Raw genomic sequence first — 25,341 nt, 5'->3', positions numbered from 1 at the left:
TCAAAATATGTTAAATGGATTTATGGAGGGAGGAATAATGCACTATTATAACAATCACATTGTCTCTGCCTGTAAAGTGTGTGGTCTCTCAGCAGTGTAAATTCCATTTTGCCATATGTTGCTATGTTCTACATACTCTGCTTTAAAATTTGGTTTTGCCTGCAAAATTATCCTTCAAGTTTCCTAAAGACTCCCTGAACACCAAAACTATTATGCATAACAACAGATCTTAAGCTTGCTTGTGAAAACTTCGATCAAATATTAGAATATTGTTCATACTTAGACATTTGACAGCATGAAATGTACTCCCATCTCAGAAGACTTGCATTGCATGATGCTAAAATATTTTGGATTCCAACTTGCATCCATGCTGTTGCCACAGCAACCTTGTTTTTCAAGGCTAGCAGTAGTTATATCTTGGCTGTGGATCTGTCTATGTGGCATGTGATAGTCAATTTGTCACAGATCACATCCTATTGTGCTCTTACCTGAATTGGAAAAGCCAGGGCTGACAGCAAATTGATTACTGCCGTCATGAGACCAGTTTACCATGACTGACGTTGTTTGGGTGTGTGAAGCCAGATATTACAAAGATAAGACGAGCCCCAGATGTTGTGACAAGTGACACAAACACAGAGAGAGAGAGAGAGCAACAAAGACTTTTCAACAGTATCACCAACAATGTGTGCAGTAATGGTATCCTCACAGAGCTGAAAGACTTTAATTAATAACTACAAAAACCCCAATAATCTCAACAAGTCCCCTACAGTTAAAAGGGGTATTTCGGTTAGGAGGAAATCCAAAGGAAAAGGTGGGATGACACCATGAGCATACAGATTGTTCACTAACTGATGCGTCTGAAACAAGGCAACCGAGATCAGCAAGTGTCATCGGGGGAGCATCCATGCCTGCGATCATAGACAATGACAGCTGACCAACCGGGCTTTGACACACATTTTTTCATTCACACTTCTCTGTCTCTGTGCATCTCCCCTTTTCCCCTTTATCTCTATGTCTATTCAGAGGTCTCTGTATCATTGTGAGTGCAACCTCTAATCTCTTCATCTCCTCATCTTCACTGGTGGAACAATGTGTCCTGACAGTCGACAAGACTCTGTCCTCCCAGGGACACAAACAGCTGTGACTGGTAACGTGATTAAGAGATAGCATTGCATGTGGAGGTTTAAAGAAAAGATAAATAAAGAGAGAGAGAGAGAGAGAGAGAGAGAGAGAGAGAGAGAGAGAGAGAGAGAGGGGAACAATAGAAAGAAAGAAAGAACGATAACAGCCAGAATGATAAATGACCAGCACCACTGGCATTTGGTTCCCAAGTCCTTGGGAACACTTGATTGACATTGCATCCCATCCTCACCAGTAAAATCACCATATAGTGGTCTGTGCAAGTGGGTTATTACGACCCATATTTACATTTATTGTTAGGCAATGACCTCTAGAGGCCACTGTAATTATGACCGGAGCAAAGGAGGAAGTCAGATGACATAGAAGTAGTGACGTAGTTGTTCATGTCACATGTGAATGCGAACTTATTTTAACTTACATACTTAATTTCCCATGCTTATTTTCAGGTTCATACTTTTGTTTTGGGTGTCTACAAGAGTATGTTTACATGCTTTTATGCTAAAAAAAAACCCCCATTATTTTTCTCATACCATATATTGCTGCAGCACCTGTAGTCACCCGCTACTTCAAATTAGCTCCTGTCTCTTTAAGGCCCCCTCCCAAAAAAGCTCAGTCTGTTCTGACTGGTCAACTGGTCAACAGGCCTGAGCAGGCACCGCCCACGGTGTTTCCACACCAGCTCTGCTGGTGTTTTTGTTACCACGGTCATGCTGGAGGCAGGGCTGAGGACAGTGACTGTATGGATGTGACATCACAGCCTTACATATGAGGACGTATGGGACATTGTCTCTTGGTACAGATAAACAAACGTGCTGAAGACTCTTACAGTAGAGAATAAAACACATGCACTTTATATGTTTGTATCTTAAAATCAAAACTCACATACGTTGCAACACATATGTTACTTTTTTAGCATTCTTTTTTGTTTGTGCCTTCTACCAGAGTGACACAATATCATTCTCAAGGTCATAGCAACTAAAATCCCTCAGCAATGGACTTCTTACGAGATGAGTTGCCTGAAATTGCAGTTACACAAGGTTTCAGGGGAGTTATGCAACTTATTTACCCTGAAATACAATATAACTTTGTGTTTGACCATTGGTGTGTTTTCAACATCACATTAGGACAACATGGTAAAGTAACTTTAAGGTCAAAACACCTTTTCCAGACTTCCAGTTGTACTCATTGTTTCATCTCTCTTCCTGTTTCTCTGTCTGACTTCATGGCTTCCTTAGAGATTTAGCACAATCCCCCTCTCCCTCCTTTTCATCTTTTTTATGTTCCAGGCTTTGTTGCATTTTCAATGTTTATTAGTAAAAAGCTTCAGAGGATAGAGACCTTGAGAAAAGATGGAGGTGATAGACCAGTTAGAATGAAAGATAAATCATTTCAGAGTTATGAGCTTCACCCTAGTCGGTGTGACGTTTTAATTACTTATTTATTTATATTTCAGTTTTTCTCCCTTATTTGATGTTGTCAGAGACTTTTGAGTACAGCAGTGTAAAACTGATGGCACCATTGTCATCAGACCCATATATTAATGGCATGATTTTCAACTGAGACGATGTTGTATAAATGCTAAATGTGACAAAATCTATGTTGACAAATATTAAAAGTTCAAATCAGTAATTTGAATTTTAAACCGCACTAGATTAGGATCAATATTTAGCTGAACCATAGCCGTTACTGTAGCTCAGAACGCTTCCTAGCCTAACATTTCACTCATACAAAGAAATAAAGACAAGAGAGATTTTCACCACAGATCCAAAAAATTAAAAAGACAGGAATACAATCAGTCATTACAGACAAAGGGGATCTAAAAGGCAGCTCTTTTAAAGGATTTTTCTAAGATGACAGACTTCATGAAAAAATCATTACAAATCATTACAAAAAGAGCATGAGGCCACTCTCGGAAGTCTTGCTGTCTGAGCCTCAACTAATATGGAGCACCTTCATGTCTCGGTTGAAGTGTTTGGCCTTTAAAATTATACTGGCATGTCAATTTTGTGAAAAGGGCCCATGTTGTCAAGAAGTATTGCATTCATGGCTTCAACAAATGCCTGCAACACTGTAACTACATCAAGGCCTTGATGTCAAGGGGCTCATAAGAAATCATAAATGTGACTTCCGAACTACTTGGCCTATTTGATCTAATCCAGTAAAATATGTAGTATAAAACATTATAATAATCATTTTTTATGATTTCAAATTACCTGGCACACATGCTAATCTTCCATGCTTACTGTACACAGGTGCCATGTTGGTCTCAATATGGCCGCCGCACTCATACTTTTCACTTGACTAATCAGGACCCTCCATTTCAACTCCACAGCTGATAATAGCCAACAGGAATTAGCCTTGAATGGAGGGGCCTTGTTCCCTCCTGAAAATTAAGATATGCTCCTTCAATGGGTAATTTACAGCTAAATCAAGGAATTCGATGCAAAGAGGAATATTGCACAGGGTTTGAAATGACAGATATAGGAAATGCCCTCAATATAAAGATATATAGCCTAAATATAAGTATTGATATCCAAAATGTAAATACTGTGATGTCCTAACTATAGATTGCCTGAATTGAAATATAGATGTTCATCGAGATATAACAAATGATATTTTTTTAGAGAACACCTAGACATACATTAGAAAAACATATGCAAAGTATAAATTTTCTGTGATATTATTGTCTATATTTTTTAAATGTCGACCAAATTAAGGCTTAATACTGTGGTCCCATTGTGTTTTCAAGCTAATAAGGCCCATATATAGTCATCTGCAGGCATCTACTTGCAAAAATATTCAGGTGGAAATAAAAACCTTCTACTTCAGATTTTCAGACTTCTTTTACTCAATGCCAGGAGGACCTACAGTGATTCTTACTGGTAAAATGTCAGTGTTACATTTCAAAAGAAACCAAAACCATGCATCTATTCCAAATGATTCAAGAACAGCTTTCAGTTTACTTTTGATATGCCTTGGGAAGACATTTTAGGCTAATATTACAGGAATGGGAAGGTATTATAAACAAGGTGTACCCCAATTGTCTTTAAGTGTGGGATCACTGCATGTGATTTTTATTTATTTGTGAAGATTCATAGCTTTTAGATAAAATGGTGTCTTTTGTTCAACATTCCTGAAATGTGATCATCCCCAAGCCCCCTTGTCTGGGTCTCCTTATAATGTTATCTTTTTTGTTTGCTCCTCCTGGGACTTAAAGTTAGGAATAATACTATCTCCTTACACACTTATGCTGATGACACTTAGCTTTACCTTTAAATCTTACAAATTTGGAAGCGTTGGATACATACATCAGAATTGTCTATGTCTAATATCACAAAACTTCATGAATATTAATGATTGTAAAATTCAAGTCTTGATATTCAGACTTCATGTTATAGCCTCCAAAAGGTTCACAAAATGTATTCATTCCCTGGGTAGTCTGGCAAGTAATGTAAAACTAAAATTTGCTTATATTTCTGCCAGATAAGAAGTACCAGTCAATCAGGATTGTGAAAGAGTTTTTCATGCCTTCACCATCTCTTGACAAGACTTGTTCAGATCTCTGTCAGCAAAAAGACCAGCAGCTACTTCAGAATATAGGAGAAAATCTGATGTTGCCACACTTAATAGGATAGTCTTCTGGAGTGATCCTCATTGTCCGTGATATCTTGGCTAAATCTTGGCTTAAAACTCACTTTTATTCAAAAACCTTGATGCTATTAAATGCTCTGTAAACTTACAATATACTATTCATTTGAGCATCCATTTAATAATTACTCATTAGCAGTGTTCTAGTGTGTTTTTCTTATTGTCTTTGTTATAAGTGTCCTGGTACACATGATTTTAAATTTAATTCCCTGTGATACATATTTTAGTTTCTTTTTACTACAGACATTCCTGGAGAAGAGCTAGGGGTAACATGATTAGAGTGAACCTGTTTCTTAATAGTACCAAGTGATATTGCTTGTTTTTTACAAAAAAAACATACCTTGGGAATTCACTGTTGCTTCATGTCCCTCTATTCAGAAATAACCAGCAAAGCCATGCCAGACTTTTACTGGCACAGAATACCGCCATGTATTACACATTCCAAGATGAGTCCTCTGAAGTGGTGAATCATGATTTTACGCTTCAGTTGTGGAAGGGATTTTGACACGTTTTAGTTTGCTTGATGGTAAGCCCAATAGTCGCATGCCTGCCAAAGGTAATTTATAAATTAGCCTCAGCTAATTATTTTTGTCGTGTTTGCAGGTGATCTCCTTGGCTGTTTTTATCCAACCTATGTTTTTGGCCATTGTCTTGCTTCAGCTTTGTTTTTTGTTTGATAGATCAGCTTTGCCTTCCCGGTCTTCCTGTAAGCCAACAGGATCCTGTGATGGGCAGAATGAGGCTATGCTGGCTGTCCTGTGTTGTGTTGTACTGAGTCTGGAGACAGTCAAATCCTACGGTGAGCGCTCAGGGTACAAGGGTTCTGCTTTTCTGCATGCCATCATATTAGTTGGTCACTAACTGTTGTTCCTCACAGTTGTGGTGTGGTGATTTTGCCATATTGTGTTGAGAATCCATTGTGGAGGAGGATCATGGCAAGCCCAGGTGCAAACCGCTCCACTGGGCCCTTTAGCCAAATCACATATTTCCCTTTTAATATATGGGCCCTTTGTGGCCTATGGATACCATAGTCTATCAACAATAAAATGCAACCATTTTCCTCAGTACTGTCATGCTGCAATGAATCTGACAAGATCCCAGATTGAGCAAAAGCTGCCAACAATCATTTTGAAAAATGCATAAAGACATAAATCAAAAGCATAGATGTTGAAACACCAAGTAGCTGCCCACAAACACACAATGAGGCAAAGAGCTTGCATGTTTTGCATTGCAACATGTTGTATTCCACTGTTATGAAATGCAGTGCAAACTTTTTTGCTCATTCATCTTTAATAAATGACCAATCAACTCAGCCTCTCTTGTCCCACTGTGCACCTCGAATAGTTCTTCTTTCTTTACTTCTTTTTTTAAGATTGGAGAATGAGCACTCAACGGTCACAGCAGGGGTTTTTAGCTGGGATTTTCAAAAACACAAGACAAACTGTGCACACTGCAATGAAGGTAGAAGTCACCACTAGATGATCCACCCTGAGCACTTTAGCCAGACCTCACATGCATCTGTTGGCTGTGGAATTACATCGAAGAGGTGTTTGATTTGCACTGCTACCATGCCAGCCGACTGGTGCATTAATGATTAATTAAGTACCCACAATGTGGTCATCCTCAATTTTATTGCATTATTGTAAATTGTTTATGCTGTTTGCAAAGTGCTAATGAAGTTTAACATGCCTGGGCCCTGAGCCTGGGTTTGGCTGTACGCCCCAACACATCACCATTGGCCAGAATGCTGCCAAGGTCCTCCCTTACTTTCACCTGGTCACACTCCATCTCATGAAGACAGTTTATCAGCACTTACATTACTTCTGGATGCTGCTTCCAAAAAGTGAATGGACCACTGGGATATAACAAGTCTAGTCAAGTATCTGCATTTTTTCCCCTTTTTCTCCCTTTTTAATAGCTAATTTCTCATAGTTCTTGTTTTTGCTATAGCGTCGGCAGCTGCTTTCACTTTCACATGCCCTTTCCACCTTTTGCCTGGCCACCCTAAGGAGAACATTTCACAGTGTTGGGGTTAAGAGGTCTGCAATGTAAGCTGGAGCATTGCCATTAATCATTTTATACCTGAGTAGTAAAAGTCATGCTGTCCCCCACAGATGCCACCATGCTCCACAAAGGCCAACCAACCGGCAGGAGTTGCTAGTGCAGTGACAATGACACGATCCCTCACCAACTTCCCATTCTGTCAGCACTGCCAGTTGTGTGTGATGGAGCTGCCATAAGTCTTCACTTTATGCCACATTTGTGCCTTTCCATGAATGAAGCTGGTAAGGCAGAGCATTGCCTATTCACTGTACTTGCCAGTGTCAAAAATGAGAATGTTTTCGTTATCACACATACAGCATCTCAAAGACAAACTAGGTACATTTACCTGCCACAAAACAAAGCACCAACGGAAACAACAGGCACTTATAAATAAAACATTTTTCACTTGGATCCAAACTCAAAGCACAAAGAATTAAAACAGCATACAAAGAAGATACATACCTCATTTGATCATCTTTTGTTCAGTTAAAAAAGGGAGGTTGTAATTTTATATACTGTGTTAACTTCTGGAAAGGTAAAGGTGCACACAGCACAGAGGGTTGTAGGTTTACTACACAAACACTTGACTGTGTCAGTGAATTCACTCAAAAGATTTTCTTTGTCGTTCTCATTTATCTGTGCCTCATACTCAGTGCCTGCTTCAGACAACGCACCACTATCTTCCACATCTTTTTATAAAATCAAGATAATTTGTGTTTTGTTTTTTACAGATGAGGAGGAAACCAATAATGGATGCGCAAGCCATCGATTAATGAAAACATGACTGAGTCTTTGCTGTGTAAACTATAGTTTGCATTTAGCAGGAAAATACACTGCTGTAACCCCAGATTTATTTTCTTCCCATTGTAGTTAAAGTTTGTGGTCTGTATTTTTAATGAGACACATACTGTCTCGTTTTGAAGTGAAACATTGAAACTATCTGGCCTCCCTTTGTCCAAGTATTGACTTACACTTCCCAGAGTGGCCATTTTTGAAATCCTCCAGAAAGCAAGTAAACCATGTCCGAAAGTTGAAGCAGTTGCAGGTTGAAAGCTGATACACTTACATCCCCTGTGGGAGGAAAGGACATCGATATTACTGGATCCACCCCACCACTGACTTGCAGCTCATTGACAGATGACGGTTTGAATTCCCTTTTGGAGTCAAGTGCTTTTATCAATGCGTTCAGTGCTCCAGTTAGAGAAGAAAATTCAGGCCAACAAGCTTACATTGTATGCAATTAGCAATCAAAGGAGCCCTTTCATCTAGACAAACTGACAGAATGAAGTCATTAGACATCCACCTTGTAAACATCAAATACTGTATCTTCTAAATATACTGCAGGAGGTGTCTACTAAACCTACTTTTAAAAGTAATGACTCCATAAACTGACCATTAGCATCCTGTACCTTATGCACCAAACTGCATACAAACATCCTGCACCATATGAAGCCGCTTATAATAACACAACAAAGGACTTGCAGTTTAAGCAATACTGAACATTCAGATTCAGCATGAGTGTCACATTCCACCCCTGCACTTACTTGCCACCGGAGTCTTCTCAGCCACACCCCACTCACCTGCTCACCTGCGCACCTGGATTTCATCAAGCTCACCAGCCAGGGTACTTAAGGAGCAGTGTTTCACCAGCTCGGTGCCACATTGTCAGCGCTTCATGCCAGACTCTCCAGCCGTCGTATCAAGGCTTTCTTCAGTATCCTCCCTGTGGGGAAATATTCCCACCTCACTTTAGGTTTCATCAGCATTTCCATTTCATAAGCCCACACAGGTGGCTATTTTTGATCAACCGTGACATAATCACATGATGAATATACCACAGTCTTCACTGATTTTTAATCACCTGAAGCAGGGAATTCATGATTATAGAATCAGAATCGGCTTATTGCCAAATAGGTTTTATAGGAGGAATTAGAGCCAGTGTTTTGATGCATAACAATAAACCAAGCAGGTGAAAAAAACATGAATATTAACAAAGATTATAAATAACGTGCAACAAGATGTATATACAAATTATATTTGAATGAAAAGGCTGTACAGTTTTGTGAAGAAGTCTGCAAAAGTTTACAGTATGATGTATAAGAATGTTTGAAATGTAAATGCATGTGTATTGATCTAACACATTGAGTCACATAGCAGCAACAAGGATTCTGCTGGGAGAACGAATCCCGTCTTAAACAATAATCATAAGCAATACCAAAAAGCTTAGAGGATGCTGCTGTGGTGGTGGAGGCTCCAGCAGCACACTGCACCGGCTGAGTAATAGTGAGTGTCATGCTGTAACGGCTGTGCTGTACACCTGCATGGACATGATTGGACATTACCAGTCTGCTGGTCGCCAAACAGCTGGTGAATGAGCCAGTGACTGTGAAGCATGAATGAGCAGCTGTTGCTAATCAGCTAATGTAAGTACATTATGTAATGTAATTAACCTCATGGTGCATTTGATGCTATTTACTTACGTCAACCCAAATGCCGGTTTACCGTCTCAGCTATGTGCGTAAAGCTCAAGTGAAACGTAAGCCGTTGCATGGCCTTCATAGACCACTACATTGATTAAAAGCTGCGGCTGAAAAATGTGGCTGGTGCATACAGCCTCTAACCCTATGGGGACCTTAATAGTTACCCATTGTAAAAAGCTGTTTTCAGACACAAATATAGATTTGCTCAAGTAGCACTTGAAGTTTATCCTTCCTGTGAGACTTCACCGCAGTGCAGCACTTCAAGCTCTGCATCTTGTGTGTTCCAGGCTGTGGTGTACAGACTGTTTGACTTTTTCCATTTATTTAAAATCTCATGGCCTTCAGCAGTAGATAGTCATAGTTTGCTCAGCTGGGATGGAGATGGACGTTTTAATTCTTATATTTTTCTTTTTAGAAAACAGTCTTTAGACATTAAAACTTCCACAGAAGCCACACTTTTCATTGCTTCATGAGTGAATTATTCATCAGGAAATATGTGAAGGCAAAATTCCAGTTTGTCAATGTCCTTCTTCTCCTCCTGCTTCTCAACATTAAATCTCAGTCAAAGTTACATTACAGTTTACCACCTACAAGTCTTCACTGTGTTTTTTATTCGAAAAATGACTAATTGCTGCTCTCTGGGGCAAACCTCTGACTCTGAGCCGTCTCACTTGGGGCTGTCACCAGCCCTCGTTCCACTGGGAGTTCTGCTTTAATTCCATGTACTTTTATTTTGTGCTTATTTTGTCTTCTGGCTTCCTGGGGAGGTGAGCCCAGGGAGTGCTGCTCTCCAGCTGCGCCTCCCATTTATGCCTCTCCTTTTCCAATTACAGTGAAGAGGAGGTGGCTGTTTACATTTTACCATCAAGTATAGATTGGCAGGGGTTTTGGGATTTAGAAGTTGTGCACAGGGGGTTAAGGGGTTTAGACGTTTAGAGGTAGCGCACAGCAGAGTTAGCAGTGTTGGTTTATTAGGGGCTGCCAGTTCCATGAATATTTAGAAATGTGTCTGTGAGCATCCATTTGAGAAGGGCATGGGTGGGTGCATTTGTATCCTAATAAAGGGGCTTTTCCTGTGAAACAGAGCGAGGCGGTGACTCTTCTGAGAAATTCTGTGGAAATTAAGCACCCAGTCCAGATGAGCTGCAAGTTCGGCTATGATATAAGGAGAGAGGTACATTTTCAAAGGTTAGTACCTTGAGAGATTGAAAGGCAGATTAGGATATGACAAACTCATCACCTCCCTCTTTTTAACTCATATCATATGGCTTTCATCTGGACATTGAAATGACACCTGGTTTCCTTTTCATAATGCTTCCTTTTCAAAACAGCAGATACACTCAGAGGTAACTCCTCACTACCTAGTCCTCATTTGAAAATTAGAAAATTCCCTGGCTATATTTTTACATTTACTGATTTCATTCATATACCTACCATATATAATATCACTCACCTTCTGTCTTTAATTCTGTAAAAATGTGAGATAAGTAAATACTTTATTTACAGAGTTTGTTAGATGTGCCTACAGTATACAACCCAGTGTTGTGTAGTGCAATAACTCTCCAATAAATCATCTTTGGGAAGGCTATATTATTTTTGTTGACATTTTATAAAGTATTTGTTGGCTCAACTCTGAAAGCTATTGCTGGTGCCCGAGAACTATCTTGCATTATTATACAGAGAGGTGTTGTTTGTGTGGAACTATGCTCAAAGGGATCCTGATATTTACTGTAGACTGACAGCAGCCAGCCAGTCGCCATTAACTCGCTGTGATATAACTGACAATATGACAATTCTTTTTCTAAGAGAGCCTGACCCACTTTTTGAAGCATCTCAGGCATCTGTTTATAACTGTTTAGTTATGCGAGCAGAAAATTTGCATTGTTCTTGTACTGTCAGATATGTAAAGACTTACTGTACACGGAAGGAAAAAGACCTAGAAACTACAATACAACACATCATCGCAGCTTAACAGCAACTCTCTGCAAAACAGACGACTCAGACACACATTTCTCTGGCCCTGTCTTCTTTTTTTTCCCCACACGCAATCAATAACTGCTTTCAGCCGCCGTTCATTCTTACAGTTTCGATTTTTGCACACTTGAGTGAAAATATCATCTTTCCATTTTGCATTCATGAGACAGTGAGATATCAAGATCCCATAATTGCAAGAATCAGTTAACAGAGAGCACATATTTTGTTTTCACAATCAAGTATTGCATTCATCCAAAGCTTGTAACGTAATGCAGAAATAAAGAGATGATGTATTACTTGTTGCTGGTACTGTGTCTCTTACAGAAGCTCATTAAAGAGATGTTCTCGAGGAGCAGTGGGAGCTATTTGACAAGCAGCTGGTGCTGATGGTTTGGACAGGGCTGGTATTTGATACCCTGTTGATTCATCACGCTTGGCTTCGTGCCCCTCCATCAGCAGGGTGCCAGGGGAGTCATGCGTGTCTGTTTGTGTCTGGAAACCGCAAGGAGGCTCCCACTGTTCTGTACTGTGGCTCGAAGTCAGACCTTTTCATCAGCTGACAACCACCATTTTTCTTGTACTGCCTTGAACCAGCTTTCCGCCCATTCGTAGGGATGAGTGAGTTACAGTATGCAGCCCAGCAAGGCAGTCTGACAATGAGGCCTGTGGAGTCCACATCGATTGACAAAATGGAAGCCCAGCTGCTGCAGTTGACAGATCAGGGACAAATTCTCCATAGGCAGCAAAGCCTGCTAGCCATACTTCTGGTCAGAATTTACCTTCACTGTAGCAAGGTGTCTTTGAATTGTGCACATACGCACAAGTGATGGCTTGATGCATCATCTGAGGATCAAAATGTAAAAGCTATGGCAGGACTGTTATTGAAATATCAAAAAAGAGGGAAAAGCATCACAAATTGTGCCAAAGGTGACCCTAAATTTTCATTCACAAGAATTGTACCTACCGCACTTTAGTTTCTTTCTGCGCAAAACAACTAAACGCTGGACTAACCAACCTCTCCACACACATCTGTCAAAATAAAACTTCTTATGTATATATAGGTACGTATATGCGTGCACGTGCATGTGTGTGTGCATATATGGCAAACTATGACTGCCCTCTATCTAAAATTCACTCACAGCTGTTGGCCAACTTTATATATTGTTTTCATTAGTCTGAACAAAAAACAAAGTTGTTATAATCTTTAAAAACAGAATGTTAATCATGAGGCTAATTAGCAAAGAAAAACCCCGGAGGGACCTTCTTTAATATGATATTGAACAGGTTGTTCTGAATGTGCGTGTGTTCAAACTCTGTTAAAAACAATTCAAAATGCTCCAAATGATTAAAAAAAAAAAAACAGCAGACAGAAACTAATCAAAGTTTCCGACCACTTTGTGGTAGAACGTGCCTTGATAAATTAGGAACGGCTGGGCTGAAATGTGACAAACTTCAGGGAGGCCATTATGCTGACAGAACCCAGCTGACACATGTGCACTTACACATGTGCTCCACAAGCTCACGTGCACATTTGCATATTAAGAAAGCTGCTCATGCTGTGATCTTAAGTGAGTCACATTGATGTACTGTATGTTTCATGTAATAATCATGCCTGCAATGAATCACAATGTTGCAAAGTGTGTAAGCAATCACAGCGTAAATACCCCTCTGATCTGTCAGCCCCACATATGATTGGCTGACTGAACATTCATTCCAAATTTTGTGTCTTGAGGCTAAAACAAAATCAATGTGTTTTTATTTTCAGCATGGTTACAGGCTCTTTTTCAAGTTAATAATACATAAGTTCCAACAAGTAACCAAAATACGCTGAACATAATTCTAATCAGATACAGCACAGTGCACCTCAGCACTTTTTTAAACCTTTACAAAGATAATTAGGAGTATTTTGTGTGTAGGCAATATGTATTTCATAAATACTTCATGATAGCAACAAAGCTGTGAGAGCACTCCTGCTCATTCCTCAGTAAAACAGTATATAATTAAACTTTGTTGTATTATTTGTTTTTCCTTGAAACAAATAGCAACTAGGTAGCTACATTACATTTCCATAACGCATGGCGAGATCGAGCAATTCATGAGACTTAATTACACTATCAAAACAAATTAAAATTCTGCTCTCCATCTCCAGTAATGAGAGGTGTGCCTTGCAAAAATGCATTATTGACAACAGAAGGAACAAACTGACTCATAAATCAGCTTCTGTGGGGGGGCTGCCACCAACAACAAAAAAGAAGAGGACAACAGGTGGCACAAGCAGCACAGGAGACCCGTGTTTTCATGGCTGTTGCCATGCAGTGTACTGTACGTCACCATGTTAGTGAAAAGCAACAGGAGAAATGGGAGGAGAATAAAGGGGGATGTTACCACGCAGCCTCACCATACATGCCGCGGTTAGTAATGGCATAAGAGGTCGTCAGTGCAGTCTGGAGCTTGAGGCAGAATAAGCCTAATTTGAATCTTATCCTAAATCCACCATTCTGCTCTCTGATTACCCAGTGGAGGAGCAGTAAAAACCTAGCACGTCACAAAACATGGCGGGCAAACATTTTCCTTTCCTGCTCTCTCTCTCTCTCTCTCTCGGGACCATCTATCAGATCTCAGACTTATTAGGTGTCAAATGCTGAGTGCTCAGTCATCACCAGTCTGGTTTTCTCTGTGTCATTTTGACAAATGAAAAACTGAAAATGCAGATCTTTTTTTGTTCCAGGTGATTAATTTGGTTATTGCTGCATACGCTACATTCAGGATTTGCTGACAGATTAAGTCCCTATAGGCCTTAGTGATTACAGTATTTACAATGTTTTGCTCATTCATTATATGCGCATATGTCACCTACCAACAGTTTAGCAGTGAAACTAAAACAGACATATAAATTAATGGTACCTTCATGTGGACAAAAGAGAAATACGATACTTTACTCAGTCACTGGAGTGTCCAAAATGCCATTTCAGTGCTAATTGGTGAATTACTTTTTTAAAATATACAGCATGTAGCATGTGTAGATCTCATAATACCTACCATAGGAAATAAATGATACAGGAAAATTTAGCTGCTCCCTCCATCTCCTGTAGCCCTGAGCAGATGCTGCTTCTGTTGCCTGTGGGTCCAGACAGAGCCTTGGGACTCTGGGAGGATCCCACAAATGCCGTTTTATTTTGTTTTTTTCTCCTCTCCTCAAACTTCTCCCCTCCTCCCTCCAACCCTTTCCATCCCAAGTGGACTGTGGTGGAATCATATCCTCGTTACTGGCCTGTCTATATGATGCCTTGCAGCATCCTCACCAGTGAACAGGAAAAAGAGGAGGAGACCGAGTGGAGATGAGGGTTTAATCCTTTTCATATATGTAACATCTGTGCCAATCAGAGCGACACAAACAACGGGGAAAAGCAGTTCCACAACGTGTAATTTAAAAAGTTGAACTAAGTTTAAGAGCAGCTAAGTGGTGATTTGCCATATTTTCAAGTTCTGTTGCTTGTTTCCTTCTGAAAGGTGGAGTTTTGTGTTCATTCAGCTGCTCTAACCAAAATACATTGCATGTTTCCTTGAGGCTTAACAAGCATGCTGAATACATTTCCTACCTAATAAAACATTTGCAAAGCCTCTTTTTTTTGTTTTGTGAAACCTGCCTTGTTTACATCCGCTTGCAGTCGTATTCTTCTCCTTTTATTGGCAAATTAAAACCTTTTACGAGTAATTACTGCCAGTAGCTGTTGACAAGCATTACACCCTCTGCAGTCAACTGAAATATGCATCACATAACCCATCATTACTAAAACAATGTTATGCCGCTGGTGGTCAAAAACTCCACAGGATACCTTCAAAAGTACCCTTTGGAGTTTTTGAGCTCTAGTAGTCCTTTGGAGCAGTTTTTATGATTGGGGGTGATTGCTGGTCTCATGTGCCTGCACAAGGCTGCACATGCTTGTATATATGTGCTGATCTATGATGCTCCTGTTAAATTCAAGAACACCTTTAGGGCACAATTTCACCCAATGTCAATCTAACATCACCAGTGGGGCAACACCATATCACGCCACTGAGCCTTCATGTCCAAACTGACAATAAATTCCATCTGTGTAGACAGATATATATATATATTTGCAGCCAGCGTATACCACTGATTATCAGTTATAAATACAGGATGGCCTTCTTCTGTGTAGCCTCGCTGGAATTAAACAGAAAAGAGGACAAAACTCAGACAACTAAACACAAATGACCAACAAAAAAGAGCTACACAGTTTTAACACACCATGGAGCACACACACACACACATACACACACACACACACACACACACACACACACACACAATGCTTCGGTTAGGCAACACAGTGGTTGCTGATGTCTCTGTTTACTCATCTGTCTGAATGTCATTCTCTGAGCCTTGTGCACCGCAAAGTCCTCAACAATCTGCTATTGGTTAAATTCTTTTGCTTGGCCATTCTCAGTTCATATTATAACCCTGCAGCAATGTGCCAACAAAGGTGGAGAAGGAGATGACTGCTGCTGCTGCTGCTACTGCTTTTGCTGAAAAAACAATGCAGGTTTGAAACTTGTTAACATCATTTTTGTTTGTTTACAAAAACACTCCACAGGTACCTTTACCTCCTGCAATTTCATTTGAGTTTTGTTTTTTTTTCTGTATTCTCCTTTAATGCCCTTTGGTCAATCATTATAATGTTGAAATGTCTTGTCAAACCCTCTGTATTAATCAAAATCCAATCTGTGATATCTGTTTAATACATGTGATTGATGGATAAACAAGCGAATGAGTAAAGACACATGGCCCTTTGGCAGATCCGTCTTGGGGAACAACAGATTACAGAAACCAGCTGAAGACATGATCATGTGTTTGTGCTGCACAGACTGGGGTTTGAAAGAGGCGTCCTCTGTAATAAATTATCCAGAGACACCAATCTCTAATTTGCTGTATCGGATGTAAACAAAAAGAAGTAGAGGAGGACAAGGACTCAGTGAACACAGAGCAATTGGCTTCTGATTAATTGGTGCTGGATCTCATTACACCTCATATATGATGAATTTGCACAAATGCATTGCCGCCATTCAGCAGCTGCCTTTTAGAATCTTTTACACTCAGGTACAAAACAAGCTCTCAGGCCTGTGATCAGGAGCTGAACCAAAGCAGTGAATTCATACTTCAGCTAAATATTCTCCACAGCAGCAGCAGCAGCTGTGCAGAGACACCATACCCTGGCTGTTTGTACAAACAGCATCATGGAGTGCGGGTGCAAGACAGTAAATCATTTTCCATGACACTTTCAACAGGTAGCTACCTAGTGTTGTTCGTGGAAGAGGCTGTTTCCTCCAGTCCTCAGAGGAGGTGTCATGCTCATTATATGAGGTCTAATTGCTGTTACCTTCTGTGGCTGTGCACAGCTTCAGTCCATCAACAAGCCTTAGTTGTTAGTGGACATCGTATCTCATGTTTTTTTTGTTAGCAAAGGGGGGGTGTGACTCAATATTCGCTGTGTTTACGGTAAAATAATTACTTTTGAAGAAACGCTGAACTCTGGCTCTTTCAGACATGCAATCATTCCCTGACAAAGCCTGTTGCCAGGACCTCTGGGTTGCTGCCTATATCTCATATTTGTTCAGAAACTGGAATAGGTATGGTGTTGTGCCCATTGACAGACATTCCCATCGGATGAAGAACCCAGAGTTTGGTTGGCAGGAATGGAGATGTTGTTTACCTACGCAGGCAGATAGCTACCCAGCTACATTCAGGATGAATCGTGACAGAAAAATGCCAACGATGTGGATGGAATTGACACAGCTGTTCCAACTGTTGCAAGTTCACATACAGAAATTACAAATCAGCATATGTCTTTGATCCGTGTGAGAAACATTAGAAAAATACTTTTGTATTCAACTGAAAATTCCATCAGTGGGACCGATTAGTTAGACAAAACAGAACAAAATAACAACACTCCCACCAAGAAACCCCCCGAGACAAACACATTACCATTATCCTAATTCTATCTCACTTTTACGATCATTCTCAAGTGGGTTTTAGTCTCTGTCTTATTTTACATTCATTTTTTTCATCCTTGTTTTTATGCTCATTCTGTGCTTTTTCCATGTGAAGCACTCACTTGGTGCGTGTGATTTCTTTGTTGTAAAGCACTTTGAGCTGCAATTCATGTATGAAAGCTGTGATGCAAATAAAGTTTATTTAAAGTTTATTGTCAGGCTGTAATACGCTGCTAGAGGGTGTAAAATCTGTGGGGATCAGTACCGATCGCTGCTTTAACATCTTCAGCGTGAGCATTCACACAAGGCATCGTATGATCTTTTGATTTGTTTCTCCTTATTTATATTTGATATCCCAAAATAGAAAGGTCTCACTCATTTTAAACCGGTGAGAAGAGCACAGGCAACACAAACACAGAGACTGCTCATGTGAAATAAGCAGTGTTGCTATAACTTTAGAAGGCAAAAGTGTGCTCTTGTGGGACGCTTGACTTAGAGTATGAGGCTAATTGTGCACCAACCAACAAGGTGCTGACCTCAACACATTTCAGCCACCAACCAGCTGCTAATAGAGGAACTGTCTTTTAAAGTGATTAGCCACTTTGCTTTCCCACTCAGCAGTAATGTGGCCACTGTGTGAACACCACAGCAAAAGCCAGCAGGCTGTGATGTCTAACTTTGCCACTACCTACGTATGTTGATTAAGACATAAACACAATAATTGACTTATCCTCAGTGATGTCCGGTCTTTGAAATATGTCACCATTCTGCCCTCCAGTGCTCTCTCTGTCAGAGACTGTCAGGCTGCCATTCCATCAGACTCCAACCAGGCCAAGATGAAGAATGGGCCCTTCGCAGTGGAACTGACCACAGCCCAGTCAGCGCCACTGCATTGTCCTATTTATCATTTGCTCAGGGAAAGGCTCACAGTTTTCAATGATTTCCCTCCAGAATTACACAGCCACATCTAAAAAGCAGCAAATTTCCCCAGTATCTGTCTGCTGGCTTTCCTAGACCAGTGATCACCTTTTGACTTCTCGCTGTCTGTCTCTCCCTCTGTTTATTCCTTTGTCGTTATATTTACATTTAAGGGTTTTTGGGAGAAGCTGCAGAGGCAGAAACTTTATTTCCCTTACTTGCTCTCTTTCTGCCTTTCTATATTTCTGCTTCTGCCTTATAAACATATGTTACTGTTGGATGAAAACCAACTACTCCCTATGTATAAAGTATGAAGAGATGGCACTTTGAAGCATAATGAAGGCCAAACAATTCTCAAGCCCGTTCATGTCTTCCTGTTTGTGTATCACTTGTCTCCTGGGTTTCAGAACAAAAAAAAAATTGGCGTATGAATGCAGTTCTGTGGACCAGCCAATTTGTCGCAAAGTTATTACTCTAACTTTAACATCTGAAGACATAAATAGAGCATAAGGATTAGTCTACAGAGTGACTGCAAGCCTAACTCCAAAATTCCCACAGCCACATCCCAAACACTTTACTACACAGTATGCTTTTACATTATGTTTAGGAATTTGGTGAAATTGATATCGTTTTCCAGCTGAATGCACCATCAGAAAACTTGTAAAAGATTTCGTGACAATCCATCAGAATCGCAATCAGAATCAAAATTAGCTTTGTCAGCCAAGTATGTGTGCACATACCAGGAATTTGACTCCGGTTTAATTCAATCAATGTACTTACATTGTAAAAAGTCTGTGCCAAAGAGGTGGACTGAAGGATCCACTGACTGACAGGCTGACGTTGCCTTCTCTGGAACCGCAGCACTAGCATGGCAAAGTTTTACTCTGGTGCCTGCTCTGTGATCAGTGGCAGCCGAGGTGTTTGGTCTCCTGTGCGGTCACAGATACTTCCTGCGATTCAGTATCTTGGACCTGCAGCTCAGTGAGGGAAATGCCAAGTCTGGGCTTCATGCTACTATCTATATATTCTGAGACAGTGGTCAGGATAAAATGGGCTTTACTCTCCCCTAATTTAATCCTGCTGAGAGTTGCTGTCACACAGCATTTCAATTATTCATGGGAAAAGGCCACAGGAAAAGGTCAATCTACTGACAGAAAGCTTCTATTGATTATTGAAATGTTACCTTTAAATAGTTAAAAATTATATGTTCTGATCAGTCCCAGAGTACAGCGTTAAAGTTCATCTTTAAGATCTGCTGTGTCGTGTGATTTAGGCGGAAGGAAATCTATTTATGTAGATTAAGCTGACGCATCTGACTGTGGAGACTGGATGAGGCCTGATAATTCTGAACCAAGACCAGGTACACAGTGTGCAGACATCCTGAAGGAAGCAACAGATTCTAGTGTTTGATTTTCATTCTAAGAGTAAATATGACAATTTGGGACAAAAATCATTAGTATTACTCAAGAGTCCTTGCTCAAACCATAGGCTACTGCTTTCCATAAGTTAATTAAAGTGCAAATATTGGTTGGTAAAATTAAAACAATGGCACCCTTGTGGATTCTGAGCCTCTGGGTCTGAACAATTACCTGAATCTTTGCTGTGGGGGAACAGGTCTGAGAACCCAATTAGGAGGCAGAGGCTTCTACAAAATTATCAATTTATTACCATTTTTCAACAACAACAACAACAACAAATAGGAATAAACAGCTGTGCTTTAATCTGCTAGAAAGTTTAAGATCAGAAACTTGGAGGAAAGAGACAAAGACACAGAAAGTTACAGAAATATAAGACCTGCACCAACCGAATCACATCCATCTATAACACACAAGGTTAACCCACGGCCGCATCAATCAAACAAACACATGCCCTGTGTGTAATTTGACAATTACTTAGTCATTCAATGTCACATTTTCCCTTCACGCCACATTAACCTCATCACAACAAAGATCGCTTACGGAACAAATTAAAGCTGCAAATCTTTGACCCAGCTTTGCGATGACCTAATTCATATTCACACAATCATTACTCATCACTGGAAACTGATGCCAGTTCGATGACTGCAGCCGGACTGCGTGTGATTTTGCTGAGATGCTGAATATGTGCATAGTGTATATGTGGAGCATTGCATTCACTGCATAAACATAAATACACACAAAAACAGCTCACACAGAGCTAAGTTTCAAGATATGAATTCATCCTCTTGACGATCTTCTCATCTTTCCACGTTTTCCATGTTCTCGTGAGTTTGTGCACACGAGCGCTGGCTCCATTTTCTGTGCGTGTTCACGTACGCCCTGAATCACTTGAAGACAAATCACAAACACCTTGATGACAGTGCCTTGGTGGCTCATAAAAGCTAAAAATCTGTCTTAGGTAAGACTTAATCGCAGCATTAATCACTCAGATATTGTGAACAAAGCAGATAAACAGCTTTAAAGGTGCTGTGCTCAAAATATCTCATCTACAGCATTCTCTCCCCAAAAAAATCCTGATGGATTAGCAGGGCCTCATTTGAGAGGGCCATAAATATTCATAAATTAATTTCATACTTTGTTTAACCCCACCTGGAAGGGCTGGCTCTGTGTGAAATAGTGATAAGAGCCCAGGGGTCCCATTAAGCCTCTGACTAATCCCAATAAATCCACTTGCCTCTGCAGTGCAATCCAACTCAGCTTGTCTTGCACCTAAATAAAAGCGACAGCTACAGCATACACATTTGTCCTTGCTGGCTCATGTCTTGTCCAACCTGTCACTCATGGAAGGGATCACCTGGATTGATTGCATGACTCTTGACATGAAGAGCACATGAGACATGTCTGTTCTCCTCTGGATGTGTAATACTACATGAGGCAGGTGATGAGGACAGTCAAGAGGTCACTTTTAACGGCGTTGTCTGACATGACAAGCGCTGACTGGGCATTCATGGGTCACCGTATCAGTAAAACAATCCATGCTTTGTCAAAGGAATTTGTTCAGTACGCTGAAGGATACACGCAGCTGCAACAACGGTTTCAGCTTTCATACAAAGCCTTCTTTATGCAAGGCTTGAGATTCTTCTTTCCTGTCACTCGAGTGAATTTTGACATGTTGTGCCATGCATAACAAGAAAAAAACAAAGTATCTAAATGTGGAGAGATTTGCATTTTTCATTCATGCTGGCATGCAGTCGCTTGATGCAAAAGGTTATGGATCTCACTGGGGGGAATTGGAAGATTTATGTTATTCTCCATGGAGGCGAATCCATCTAATATGACAGTTTAATCCTCTCAGAGTACTATTCAGCAAGATCAAAGAATAGACTGAATGGCATTCAAAGTTTCTTAGTGTTGTTGCTGCAGTCTAATGCTCAAATTCTGAGAGCTGATTACTGAGGCATCTTCTCTATTACGTAGTAAAATGTTACTCAGGAGACATTAATACCATTGTTTAGGTATATTCTTCAGCAGCATTAATAATTAAATCCACTACTCAAATCATGCACACAGACCTGTTAGAGACGAAAGCTAACATTAGAGAGCAGGTGTTTCATATAAAATAAATGTAATGTAAGCCATGGATTTGTATCTGACCCATGTCTTTCTTTTTAGCAAGAAATGCTGCATACAGGTGACGGAATAATAAAAATTATGTTTTGACAGGATCATTTGAGGAATATAAACACTTGTAAAGACAATAGTTAAAGGCTTTTATTCCCCGTTCTCAATGTGGACTCACTGCAAAGCCTTGTTACTGGGCCTCTGTAGACTGGCTATAAAGAAAAGGCACTTGGCTGCATCTTGAAATCTTCCCATAATAGCTCCATTAGAATAGTACTAGAAACTAGAAAACATGGAATGAATGACTTCATTTACCAATACTTAAGGTTTGACATTGTAATCCTAAGTGCTTTACTACATGAATGTATGCCGAGGCCCACTTCAGATGTCGCATGAATGATGCACTAACCTTCAGAAGGAAACAGTCGGAGATGTCAACTGTCTTGCTGCCATCATTGTGTGTATGTGTGTGTGAATGAGAGGCACATTGTAAAGCGCTTTTGGATAAAGGCACCAAATAAATTCACTCATTTTCCCTGCTCCTCCCAAACTGTCATGGCGCACTAAACTATAAAAAGTGAGATGGATATGAATAAGTGATATAGCTGTGTGTGAAGAAATATAAGAACCTGGTCTTTTGAGGTAATTAGAAGAAACACAATACAAATACAGCCAGTTGTAGAATTAAAAAGTCTGCCTGTGCTGTGGACTGAGTGGTCTGTCCTTATATGTGTCTGCGCCCACGTCTTTCACTGTGGCAAACTATTATTGCATGGGTAATTACAGTATGTACAGGCAGCTTTCTATGTCTGTGTACTGCAATTTGTGCCTAATAATGCAGCAGTACATGCAGTACATACTGTATTTCTATTAACATTATTTATGTGTTGCATGTTTAATCAGTACCTGACCATGTACCAACATAATGTCCTGTATGATATTTATACTCTTTAACAAATATTTCTACTAACTACAGTATAAAATATTTTTTTATTATAGTCCTGCAAGTTTGTAAACTATTTCGATTTTTTTTTTTTGGTTTTAATATTCCTGTTCAGAGTGACTATGTCCAGAGAATAAGTGTTTTGGCCAGCTGTGGTTACAATGTTTATTAATGTGCACCGTCCCTGCTAAATAAACCAACAGCTTAAAAAATTAAACCTTAAATGCGGTGTCCTAACCTTTAAAGCCCTGGCAGGCAAACAATGTAATAAATCACTGAAGATTTTATGTCCAAATTCACTGCAGGGGTATAACCGTGAAAACAGTCTGCTTGTTTTAATTTAGTGGGATTAGAAAGGTGGTACAGAGGACAACATACAAGGAGTGGATGTGTGCGCCACTGTAATAAAATGCAATCAAAATGTTACAGAAATGTGCAAATGACTAAACTGCACTCAAGCCCACTGAGCTACTCACATCTGGCCTTCTTCACCTCACATGTAGTCCACACATACTAATAAAAGAAAGAGGAAGACAAGAAGCATAAATTATCGACCTAAAGTGTGTGTGGGGGGGCTTTGTTGCTCTCTCACTCCTATGGTTGGTTCTCTGGCCAGCCATGAATAAAACTCGTCAAGGTATATAATTACACCTGCTGATTAAAAATGGGTTATTACAGTGCGCATGAGGGGAGCCCAGCATGAGCTACACCAGCCCTTGTGAACATATGAAAGATGTACGTGTCACCAGTGGCCATTAGGGCAAACCTGTTTCAAACCTGTCAAATGTGAACACGTGTAATGAGTTTACCAAAGTGAGACTTAAACTCAAAAATATAGAAGCCTACTTTCATAAATGTACTTTTGCTGCAATTACAGCATATTGATAAATGCTAAACTTGAAGAGTTCATGTTCTAAAAACGTTATTTTAACATGAAAAATATGCAGATTTGAATATGGAAAGCCTTTGCCACTCCTGCTTTTGTTAAAATCTTTTATTCTGTTTTAGTCCATGATGCTGCATTAATGTCCACAAGTAAATCTTGCATATCAAAGTGCCACTGGAATCACAAAACTAACTTGATCTATATTCTTACACTGTATATGTTCTAGTTAGACTGATATAATATTTATTAACCAACAAAAACTTCACCAAGATCCAGTATGTGTTGTACACAACACACTGCTGTTTCCACTGCAGTCCTACAAACCATTGTCTGAATGCTTTAAAGCTGTCTGTCCTACTTGTTTCACCCTCTGCTTTCATGTGTGTGTTACTCTGAACCTATGGACACATTTTAACAAAATAGTCTGCGGTTGTAAATAATAGAGGGGGCAGAGATAAAAGCTTTGTGCAAAGGGCTACAAAGCCAATCTGCTCCATCTCCTTTATGTGACTGTAGTGTACCAGCTCAGCTGTGTACTTCATTAGGCTTAATGGGCCACTCAGATTTTCCGTAATGCATAATTTGACATTAAATGGAAGTATTGTTTCTGTGCAAGCATAAAAACCCTAATGATAGCATATTAATCTGATTGTTTTGCATGCACACGCTATACAGTATACTCATCATAAAATGCACTACTGTATTACTATTGTTCATCCACCACATGGTTTGATGTCACATAAATGTAAAATACATCTCATTGGTATCAATCAGCAGAATTTTGTTAAAAAAAATGGAAGGAATGTTCAAAACCCAGTGCTCCCAGTGCGAAATCACTTTCTATGTTTTAAGGTTTTGTTAGACTAAAACTAGCTTAAAACAGATCAAGTCTGAGGACTTCTTGAGCTACCACTGTCGTTCTAAAGGGGGTAACTCTCCAGTTTACTTCTGTAACAGCTGACCCCTGAAATGACGTGGTTCTCTCAGCAAGAGGAAAAAAATTGCTGCTCTCCCTCCTCCAATTTTCATTATTTATACACACACTAGCTGTGAAATTGTGATGCGGGCTGGTGGTGACCTAGACGAGCAAAGTGTACTATCCAGTAGAATGAGAGTGTCTTGATATGATACTGATATGCTTTTTGAAGTGTTACAACAACAAATTATGGTCTTTATGGAAGTGTACACACTGCTTCACTTTAACGTGTGACATGTTTAGTGTGCTGCTGCGTACTCTGGCTACAAGCTTAGCTGAATTGCCACTCCATTGAGACAGCTGATCCGTGTTTACCTTTAGTGTAAGTGCACTTCACAGTCACTTAAACAACATGCCAGAATGAAGTGTGAGACAAATCGATAGTCAATTAAAAATTGCTTCTTTTTTTCCCCCCATTTCAAAATAGGCCAGTTAGTGGGTGTTAGTAATGAAAATCTGATCTCCGACCATCATTAAAATGCCATCCCAGCACACTCTAAAAGTGCTTTGTTTCAGTGGCTGGTTTTAAAAATCATACGAATAAATTTACATTTTAATTTCCTTCACTGCCACTCATTAATTGAGCGTTCTGAAAATGTATGTAAAATGAATCTACCCTCACGTCAGTTAAGTGGGATTATAATTCAGTTGAGCACTTATACAAGCCTCTCTTCCCTCACATCTCTCCTTTGGCTGTGTAGGTCAGCTGCTGTACTTACAGTGGGCTTGATAACCACGGGGGCAGCTGTTGAAAAATGTCTTTAGTTGGAAAAAAAAGTGAA

Source organism: Chaetodon auriga, chromosome 19 (genome assembly GCF_051107435.1).
Source record: "Chaetodon auriga isolate fChaAug3 chromosome 19, fChaAug3.hap1, whole genome shotgun sequence".
NCBI lineage: Eukaryota > Metazoa > Chordata > Actinopteri > Chaetodontiformes > Chaetodontidae > Chaetodon > Chaetodon auriga.
The sequence above is the reverse complement of the archived record's forward strand: the minus strand, read 5'-3'. Positions refer to the sequence as shown.